Source organism: Hippocampus comes, unplaced genomic scaffold, assembly GCF_001891065.2.
Source record: "Hippocampus comes isolate QL1 unplaced genomic scaffold, H_comes_QL1_v1.1 scaffold174, whole genome shotgun sequence".
NCBI lineage: Eukaryota > Metazoa > Chordata > Actinopteri > Syngnathiformes > Syngnathidae > Hippocampus > Hippocampus comes.
The window spans coordinates 1,400,849-1,410,947 of NW_017805983.1; the positions used below are offsets into that span (position 1 = coordinate 1,400,849).

General features: G+C 43.5%; 1 protein-coding gene across 4 annotated transcripts in view; it reads left to right on the plus strand.

Moving 5' to 3' along the window:
- Positions 1 to 1,366: 1,366 nt before the first annotated feature.
- The window catches only part of LOC109528718 (prickle-like protein 2), a 38,010-nt gene continuing 29,277 nt past the window's right edge, over positions 1,367 to 10,099 (plus strand). For all 4 annotated transcript variants that reach the window (XM_019891654.1, XM_019891653.1, XM_019891652.1 and 1 more), the window contains exon 1: positions 1,367 to 1,497. The gene's annotated coding sequence lies outside the window, so the exon portion shown is untranslated. The remainder of the gene's footprint in view (positions 1,498 to 10,099) is intronic.

Consider the following 10,099-nt stretch of genomic DNA (forward strand, 5'->3'; position numbering starts at 1 on the left):
GGCAAATACAATTTGACAGCACTGTTCAAGAAAACTGCCCTACAAATTTATATTAATATTCAATGCGCTAGATCATCAGGAGTAGCAGTCAGACACATTCCAAAACAAATTTTGATTTCATGGAAATCTGAGATACCTGTATGAAATATTTGCAAAAAAACGGTGGCCTAAAAACTGTGTGTGTGTGTGTGTGTGTGTGTGTGTGTGTGTGTGTGTGTGTGTGTGTGTGTGTGTGAGAGAGGGGGGGGGGGGGGGGGGCGAAGAGCGGTGTTTTTAAGCAACACAGATCACATATGCAGACACTCGACTGCGACAGACACGATCACAGGCCTTGCGCTCCACGGTTACAGAGTGGAGCAAATGGCATTAGAAGCAAACTCACTATGAGAGCTACGCTAAGCAAGCAACTTCAAACATCCCCCTCAGGTATCGGAAAGTCAAGCCCTCAGCTGGACCACGGCAAGACAACCTCAGTGCACGGGTGATGTGATGAAACAAATAAAAGCTCCGGAGAGATGACGACAAAGACTCCACCATCGGAGAGCCATGAAAATAGGGGAAGACAGTTGGCGTAGGACGATGGACGCCGTGGCTCGAATATGGCGTGTCGCTGTGAGGATGTGATGTTGCACATAGAGAGGAGGGGGGAAAAAAAATTCACGCTTGTTACTAATTAACCCTTGATCACCCCTCCCCCCAACAACTGGAATACGTTTCAATAAAGTATCAGAAGAGAGAGAGTGGGGATGCAAATGTGAACACACGCACACATCATGCACACAGAAAAACGTGTGTGTGTGAGAGAGGGAGGGGGGGGGGGAGACGTCAAGCGATGTTTTTGTCTTAGTTGTTTAGAAACACCCTGAGACTGTCCTCCATTTGATGTTTTTCTCCTCAGCACACGTGAACATGAATACTTGTGTTTTGCTGATCCGCGTCTGTGTTTCACTGCCACGATTGGCTGATAGCTGGTGATTCATTTGAACAGGCTTTGAGGGGCTGGCAAAATGAGGGAGGATGGGTTGGTGGTTCGAGGTGCGAAGGGGGGAGCAGGAGGTGAGTGCGAAGACTTAAACCAAAGCCCGTAACAGTTGTCCGTTACTGTTTTTCGAACCATCACATCCACACAGATATATGCAAATGGTGACCGCGTAATGTAAACACATTTTGCCAGCTGTGAAAGAGAGCGAAATACAGTGAGAGGGAGAAAGGGAGACAGAGAGGGGGTGGGGGTGGAGAGAGAGACTGATGACAGCCTGCAGCCCCCAGCACGGGCAGAACTCCTCGTCGTCTACTAGACTGCAAGGAAAGAGAGAGAGAGAGAGAGAGAGAGAGAGAGAGAGAGAGAGAGAGAGAGAGAGAGAGAGAGAGAGAGAGAACCGTAAACTGCGAGTCCGTTGCGGTGCCATGCCAGTCGGTCCGAGAGAAGGAGTCCAGTGTGAGCGACTCGCTTCAACCCACTGCGTCGATCGGTAGAAGGAGCTGCCGCACTAACAGGTGAGTCTCAGTACTTTCCCCAAGCTCAGGCTCACTTGCCTTTCGGATAACAAAGAGTACATATTGACATTCTTACTAAAATGCTCATTATTTACAAGCTTGTCCCCAGTTAGGAAATGTCATTGCTGAAAGTTTTCCCAATGAAACAGCTGCGTCTATCATAAGGTGAGAAAGGAAGAGGTGTTACTTTTTTTTCACGTGAGTGTGAAGGATTGTGTATCTCTTGAGCGGTATGTGAAAAAGACGACAGGGACGTGGGGAAAAGCACGGCCTCTGATAGGAGCGAATCTGCCTGGTATCCCCTTTCCCCCCAGTGGTAATCCATGTGTCCCTGAAAGAGCGAGTGGGTGGAGTGGGAACGATTTCAGCAGTGGCTTTGCCAACCGCTATCAGCCTTGTTTAGAAACCAAAGGGGGAAACATAAAGACCGTGCTGTTTTTTATGTTGCGCTTTAGGCGGGCAGCAATCTCGGAAGCAATGTGCACACACATTGCAGCTCACAGCGTGTGGACACAGTTGTAAGGCGACAACAGTCGGGTAAATCAGGAGGTGTTTACATTTCAGATTTTGCCTGTTTTTCTTGAGATTAGTGTGAGCCTTTTGTCACAGACGCACAAGAGAGTAACTGCAGTCATCCTTCTTTGCTGTGGCATCGACAAGAAGCAATTTGTCTAGTACAAGATTGCCTAATTATTCCATCAGAGCCCCAATTGTATGTTTGCTGTGGAATGTTTGGTTGTTATTCTGTTGAATGCTTGATGTTGCATGTCCAAGAGGTATTAACACGAATGAGCTAGAACTCGTTTCTTATCTCGCATATAAATGACATTACAAATCAGCCACTTCTCCATTTTAGAATTCTTGTCTCCTGTGCCGTTGCATTATGGGATGTAAAGATGGAACATCTTTCAGCGTGTGCAACTTGTAGGAGTGCACTCTTTTTAAACTTGAATGCGGCCTTGTTTTTGTGTTCAAGAAGAGAGGGAGGAGATGTTAGTAAAAGGGTCCACATGACGAGATGATATTTTACAGGCGCACTTGATCTTGGCTGCCCCTGTGAGTGAACGTTGCCCTTCCGTTTTTGCGACTCGGGATGCGGATGCTGCGCCCTGCAAGTGTCAACCCGTCAACCATTTTGGTCACGTCGAGGAATCAGTCGCAGCTCCCCAGCGAACCTGACACATTTTTTTTTTATCAAGCATCCTCCCATCAATCCTTCCCCGCCTTCATGCTGCTCCCACCAGATTTGGAATGTTTGTCTCTTCACTTTGAGTGAGCACTACACCCCCACCCTCACCCCCACTCCACCCGCAACGCATCACCGCTCTGGTCACCACAGAAACGGCTGATTCAGGAAGGGTGGGCGGGTGTCTCAGAGTTCTCGCTGCTGTACCCCATACAGTGCTTTCACAGTGCGCTTGTGCTTGTGTGCTGCTTTTATGTGCCTGACATGCTGACAGCTCAGGTGGCTCACTCAAACGTTACACGATTATGTCAAGACAACAAAGGCTAATTGTTCACTTTTCCCATAGGACGCATATGGTTTTTGACTGAATTACCTTTTTAATACTTGGCATATTTTGAAATATCTCGGACAAGCTCTGTATGTTTGAGTTTTTCCTTCTCGAAATGCTTATTGGGTATTCTGACATCTCTCCTGACTTGTTTTAGCTTGATCGGGAGTGCTCAGGTTGATTCCTTTTCAGAGTCACCTGGTGTGTGTGTGTGTGTGTGTGTGTGTGTGTGTGTGCGTGTGTGTGCGTGTGTGTGCGTGTGTGTGTGTGTGTGTTTACAGATGACACTACAGTTATTAATAATGCAGACTCCTATGACTTGGGCATTTAATAATAGATATGCCATGACCTTTCTCTTATATAAGCAAGAGAAAGCAGAACGTGCATGGCTGGCACACTGTGAATGATAAAAAGCAGCTTTAGTTAATTGCATTTTATTTTTTCCGCCATCATCGTTTAATCCGTGTTGTGCCATGTTCAGGATTGCTTGTGTTGCTATGGTGATGGCAGCTACAGTCACTTGAAAAAGCGTATTCTTCAAGGTGTCAGAACAAGAAATGGAAGTTGTTTCCACCACAGCCTATCCAAGCGGGAACCTGAGAGCTCATCCTGCTGTGCCAGATTAAATTAAAAAGGGAATTTGCTTTCACCGAGGAAGTTATGATGGAGAGCAAGTCGTTCCCCCCAGAGGTGCTTTTCTTTAAATTAAATTCCCAAACTTCCTATTAATTAGAGTCATACTCTTAATATAACTTTTTGTTGAAACGAATCTGAATAAAGTGGCTCTCAGTCTGTAATTTAATAACAACAGAAGTAATTGCAGCAAAAATGTGTTTTCTCTTTGGTTTAAATACTGTATGTATATATCAATATGAGCTGGCTGCAGAGATTTCTCCACCCTGCAGTGTTGATCGGTGACGCAGCCTGAGACTGCAGACCCGTCACAAGAGTGCCAGAACAAAGAGCCCACACTGTCATCTCGGAGACAAACTCACCACAGATGATGACAAAGATGTCGCTTTTTCACAGCGTATCAAAGAGGTGCAGATTCGGAGAGTGTGACATGATACCCGGGTGCACCTGCAGCTTTCAGTTTGTAATCTGAGAATTAATTTGAAGTAGACAAACACACAAAATGGAAATGTGCAACTTCAGAGAGCCCACAACAATTCCACTCTAACACAATAATGAATGAAATATTTTGAAAGTAAGAAACAGCCTTAAGTTAACTTTTTTTGTTGATACTCATGAAAAAGCACACTAAAATCAGAGATTACATGTAAAATGTGTTTTTCAAATTAAAAATTGAGCTTTTGGAGGCTGCCATGTCACTATTATTTGGCAGACATATGACAGCCCACGACTGCTTTTTTTCCATTGTCTGTAGGGTAAACAGAGTGAATCCGAGGCAACAGGTATTCTGTCTCTCTGAAATGGCATGACACCTTCTTGTGACTGGCTCCAAGTCAGCCCTGCAACCATTCAGAAGCTCTAAAATTGAATTGCCGAATAGACGGTTGATCATTTTTATTTTTGGGATTTCAAAAACATTTACACAAGATGAAACCCACCGCCTCTCATTTTGCCTACACTACGCTTACATCATTTTGGGTGCTGGTTTGTACTTTCCTTTCACACGCACTATCAATTTGTCTATCACTGTTGCACTTCATGTCAAATTTTATAAATGACTTTGTGCACGCTAAATTCAACAATTTATTTATGCCCCTCACAGAATGTGCAAAATGAATTGCCTGGCAATTTTGCATCTTTGACAGGCACCAGTTCCAGGATGCATACAGTTAGCATTATCATTGCATACACAAGCAAGTTTACACTTTTTTTGCATATGCAAAACTTTAGGAAATCAAGTCCAAAGAGTTAATAAATGACCAAACAAAGTGGGTTAAAAAAATGGAGACTTTCACAATCACAAAGCTCCTTGTCCAAAATTATTCGTACTCTCTCTGCCACTTCACGCAAAAATGTTGAGGTGTGACCCCACACAGAGCTATTGAAGGGAGGCTGCATCAAGGCTAGAAAAGTGACTTGTTTGAAACTTGAGTCAATTGTGGCGAGGAGATGCAGAGTAGGATGTGCAAACAATTTTCTGACAGCCTCTGGGCACGCACACTCCTTGAAATCATTGATATTAGCTTGGGGGGAAAAGTTCGTCTTTAAGGTAAGTGAGGATCCAAACAAATGTTGGTGTAACTGGGGGGAAAAAAGGAGGAGTGCAGTTTTGTAGAGGAAATATTCAGGTTACTTCACATAAATGAGCATTCGCTTGCACAATTCTGTCAACACTAGACAATGGCAAAAATAATATCTTCCGTATCATGAATTCAATATTCTTATTCACATAATTTGTCCTCCGCATTGAACCCATCAAGCATGTGAACAAAGTCAAGCACTTACTGGAGCAGGGCCCCCGCTAGTATTGTCCAGGGACCCATTTTAAGTTCTGTTGGCTTGAACAAAAAGTAACATTTTTTGTTGACTTGGTTTGGATTAGATTTCATTTTGTTTCATATCGTCGTGTTGTTTTGTTTTGTTTTTTTCTCATGTCTCCTCGTTTTTCCTTTCCACCTGTTCTCGTCAGCCCCGTTCGTTGTCTACCAATCAGCTCCGACCGGCCTCTCATTTCTTGTCCAGATGATCAGTTTGCCTGTATTTAGTTCCCTACTAATTTCATGTGAAGGAAAAAAATAAGACCTCCAAACTGTTTCAATTTCTGACTTAACTGACAACTTGAACCTATATCTTTTTGTCACAGTTTTGCCTCTCGGTTACTTTGAAAAGTCCTTTGCCTGCATGACTTTTGTGTAGCAACCTCACTGCTCCTTTGCACTCTTCCAATCTGGATCAGCCCTCTCAGCCATCTGCTCGGCTTCTCTCTTATTGTGCAAAACAAAAGACAGTTGAAAGTGGTGCTTGACTACATTTTTGGGTGAAGGAGGTGAAGCCGAAGAACAGGAAAGGATGGCAGAGAAGAGCTTAAAGGAAGGTTTCATTCACTTTACATGTGTGGCTTGATTGGTAGTAATTAATTAGTTTAGCTTGGAAAAATGCATAAAAGCTGAAAAATACACTTCTATATTGATATATTTCACTTTTATGGCAACGTTTTCAATACAGTTCTTGTTCTTGTTGGGTCCCAATAAGATGTAACGTGTGCAAACTCACTGCTGGACAACACAAAGAAAAACAATGCCATAACGCAAAGCAAAAATGTGCTAATTTGAGTCAACCAGAAACGGCAAACAAAGTGTTCACCGGCTTGTTATTCCACATATTTTACAAAAAGTGTACATAAGCTTAGTCAAGCACAAGAACAGGCAGGCAAGCGTGCATGTGCAGCGAACAAGAATGAAGAGGAGTCATTTAAAGTTTGAAAGGGGACAGGCCACGCAGGTGACATTAAAAACCAATGCCGTGCTGAGTATTTTTAATGAGCCCGGGGCAGAAGATGAGCTTAACTGTGTGCATCCTCACAAACCTTCGCCATCCCTGCAGCAGGCGGCGGTTTGTGGGTCATTGTGTCCATAATTCAAGCGGAGTCCATTCTCTTAAATTAGAGACACTGGAGCAAAGCTCTGTTCATCATGCGCACAAGTTAGGAGGACATGCTGTATTAATTCCAGCATTGGCCAATGCGTGTGTGGCCTGCGAGCGAACAGGCATCATGTCTGTTCCACTTCTTGGACCCACTTGTTCCTCAAAGTGTATTTTGTGCCATCAAAATGGCTGGAAACGATATGGCTTCATTCTTTCAGAGCTAATGCTGTTGATGCATTCCATTCCATGTAGCTGCGTGTGTATATCATTATGCAGCCTAATCCAATGTTGACATACATGTGACAATTATCAAGTGATGTGTTCATTGAACATGGCAGCCAGCTATATTATTTTTTAAATCGGTTTTAGTTATTAAATGTTCATGGAAAAATATTGACGTCAGCAAATTAATTATAGACAAAATATTGACTGTTTACTGCTGCAAATAGCATACATATGTGAAGTATCCCTTTAAGCTTGGGCTTCATATTTGATTGACCGCAGAGTTAGTTCTGTTTTGTGGCAATGTTTGTATCAGCATTTTCCGTACTTTCTCCGGAGCCCAGAAAATGCTGACTGGATCAATGTGCGGTTTATGCATGGTGAGAGGGAGACTGCCGCCCCCAACCCACCCAAAAAATAAATTACAATTTGCATCCTTGGGGGAGTCGAAGGAAGGCAAAGAAAGTGGACTCAGTTGGTTTGCATGTGGATTGATCTGCGCTCAGCCAGCCTGACAGTGGGATGTAAATATTGCGGCCGCCTCTGGTCACATTTGTTCATGGAGTTGAGGTAATGTTCTGTGGTGCTACGCTGCCCCAAGGATGCTGACTCACTCTGACTTTAAACTAGTGACGTCGTCGCAGCGATTCTTTTAGAAGTGTAGGCGCACTCAATTCAAAGCCCAAGGAACACGTAATCACACAATGAACCGAGTGTACCACCCACATGCATGTACAATTGCATATGACACATGTCATCATGGAGTAGCATTTTTCCTTGCACACTGTCAGTCGGCACTTTCTTAAATGTCTTTTTAATGAATCAGTCTATTCAGTCTGAGATTTGATTTTTTTTTTTTTATTTTACACTGTTGATGAAAACTGTGGTGAAAGATGTGAGTGAGTAAAGATGGATGATCTCAAACCTCACCCTGGTGGCAGCCTTTATCAATTCTATCCCCTCGATGATTCATACTGATAGCTGCATCCTACTGCCGCTACAGACTATTTTTTTTATACCTTGTTCCCTTCCTACTGATGCCTCCCTGTCAGGAGATTTATTTCAGTAATACTTCTGTACTAATGGTGGCACGGTCATCGAGCGGTTAGCACACCCAGCTCTGGCCCCGAGATCGTTTAGAAGCTCAAAAACCCATCACCGGCACTGTCACGCATGACCCTGGTGAGGATAAAGTAGGACGAAACGTTTGTTCTCAAATGGGTTTTGATCATATGGAAACTTTCTTTAAACCTGCACGGTTTTCCCGTCGATTGGTCAGTACTGCTTTTGTGCCTTTTCAGGAAATGATAGATGACTGACAGGTTGTATGGCTTTATGGTTTGAAGCTGATCCACCTGCTGCTTTGGCATGGGTAGTCCTGCAAATGTTTTCACATCCATGGACAGATATTATTTTTTCTTAATGCAGGGCCTGCACTTAATTTGTTTCAAAAATACTCATGCAGCTGTCGATTGCTTTAGTTAATATCGATGAGCCGCTATAAATAGAAATATCTATGAGGCTGAGACTCTCTACAACATAATTAATAATTGATCAACAAAACCAGCCGAACCTTTATAATTATCCATTTGAGAGGCTTTTGTAGAAGTTCTTAACAATGTTTGTTTGGTTTCCATACTTGAGATTGTAATTTCTCTAGATGAATTTGATTAGTGATGTAAACACAGATGGTAACAATTAGGTTCTCAGCAGCAAAAAAATGATCACCGCTCAGCCACTTTTCACCCTCAGGCGCAAGATTCCTCCCGCGCATCCGCAGTTTAGAACAGGGATGTGCAATTGGGGGGCCACATGTGACTCACATCCGCACTCCGAGGGGCCCCTGAAGTAACTGGGATTTATATTAAATTATTATGATGACTCCTGTATTTTAATACTGAACTGTAATACTGCTGTCTACCACTAGGTGGGAGACATCACATTGTTCAGCACCCGAATCCCCCTCACTATTTGTCAAGTCGTAGATTATCAATTTGCACATTTGAGCAAGTGGTGATGAAATGCATAATACTGCTAGAGCGTTATGCTATATTGCGCAAGCTACGGGCTTTACTATATTGCACACCAGTCCAGGTCACGGTGCCATGTTTACAATTTGAAACGCATTTAAACATCCCATCACATCAGTCACAGAAGTTGTCAGTAATAGCGGCTAAGTAAGATGACTGCCCTCTTGCTAAGACCCTTCTTGGGCTCTCTCTCTCTCTCTTTATCTCTCTCTCTCTCTCGCTCTCTCTCTCTCTCTCTCTCTCTCTCCTGCCCCCCCACCCCCCTTCTCTCTCTCATGTAAAAGTAGAATTGACAAAGTCACCGAAGACTCACAAAGGCTGCCTCTGGCCATAACTATGCATCTCATAGGATGAAGGGTGGAATGGATAATATTTTACAGCAGTTCACAGTGACAGTCTATTTTGCCAGAAAAAAGACATGGAAAACACTTGAATGTTCCATTTGGGTCTTTCAGGGATATACAGTAAGTCACAGTTGACTAAACTAACCCATTGAATCACTGTGTTTGTAAAAAAGACTTAAAAGTTTACGATAGAAACCAGAGTCATGATCAAACTGGGACTCGGTCAAAAAACAAGGCTTTTTCAACTTGACCTTAGTTTTGTATTGGTGCTCTTTCGTGATCTCCTGCATGTCGCTTGGGCTCAATCTGATTCAGTGGCGGTTCTGGGGGGGGCCAACGGGGGCCAGTGCCCCTGTAGCACTGATTCTGGCCCCCCCTGTGACCCCCCCTCCGAACGTAGAATACGCAGTGGCGCAGAGTTGCAGACGCGAAAGGTGGAACCAAAGTGCGTGGATTAACATTCTAGTCGGACCCTTTAGTGTGCTGCACCACTCAAAATTGAGCGGGAAAGTGAGAAGCAGTCCGCAGAGAAGCAGATTACCACTACGCGAGTGCTATTTTCGACACGATTTATATTTTCAATGTAAAATCACAAAACGAAACAAGCCCCCAACAGTAGCATTATTAAGTCTAATTCCTCTTCACTTAAACATTTAACGTTAAAAATGAAAAGAAAAACTGACATTACATTATATTTCTATATGAAAAAGAAACACATTAATCCAGACACAGAGAGAGAGTCAGATGATGATAGTGGTGAGAGATTTGAAGAGGAGCAAGTTGAAAGCACCAGCAAGGGAGAGACAGAGGACACGGGCTTTATTTTCAGAGCGAGGACTCAGAGCAGGAAAGGGATACAAATGAAGATCCTGAGAATTAGGAAGATGAGACTGCAATAGAAGTGGAGTGTGAGACACAGACAGAGGATATTTGC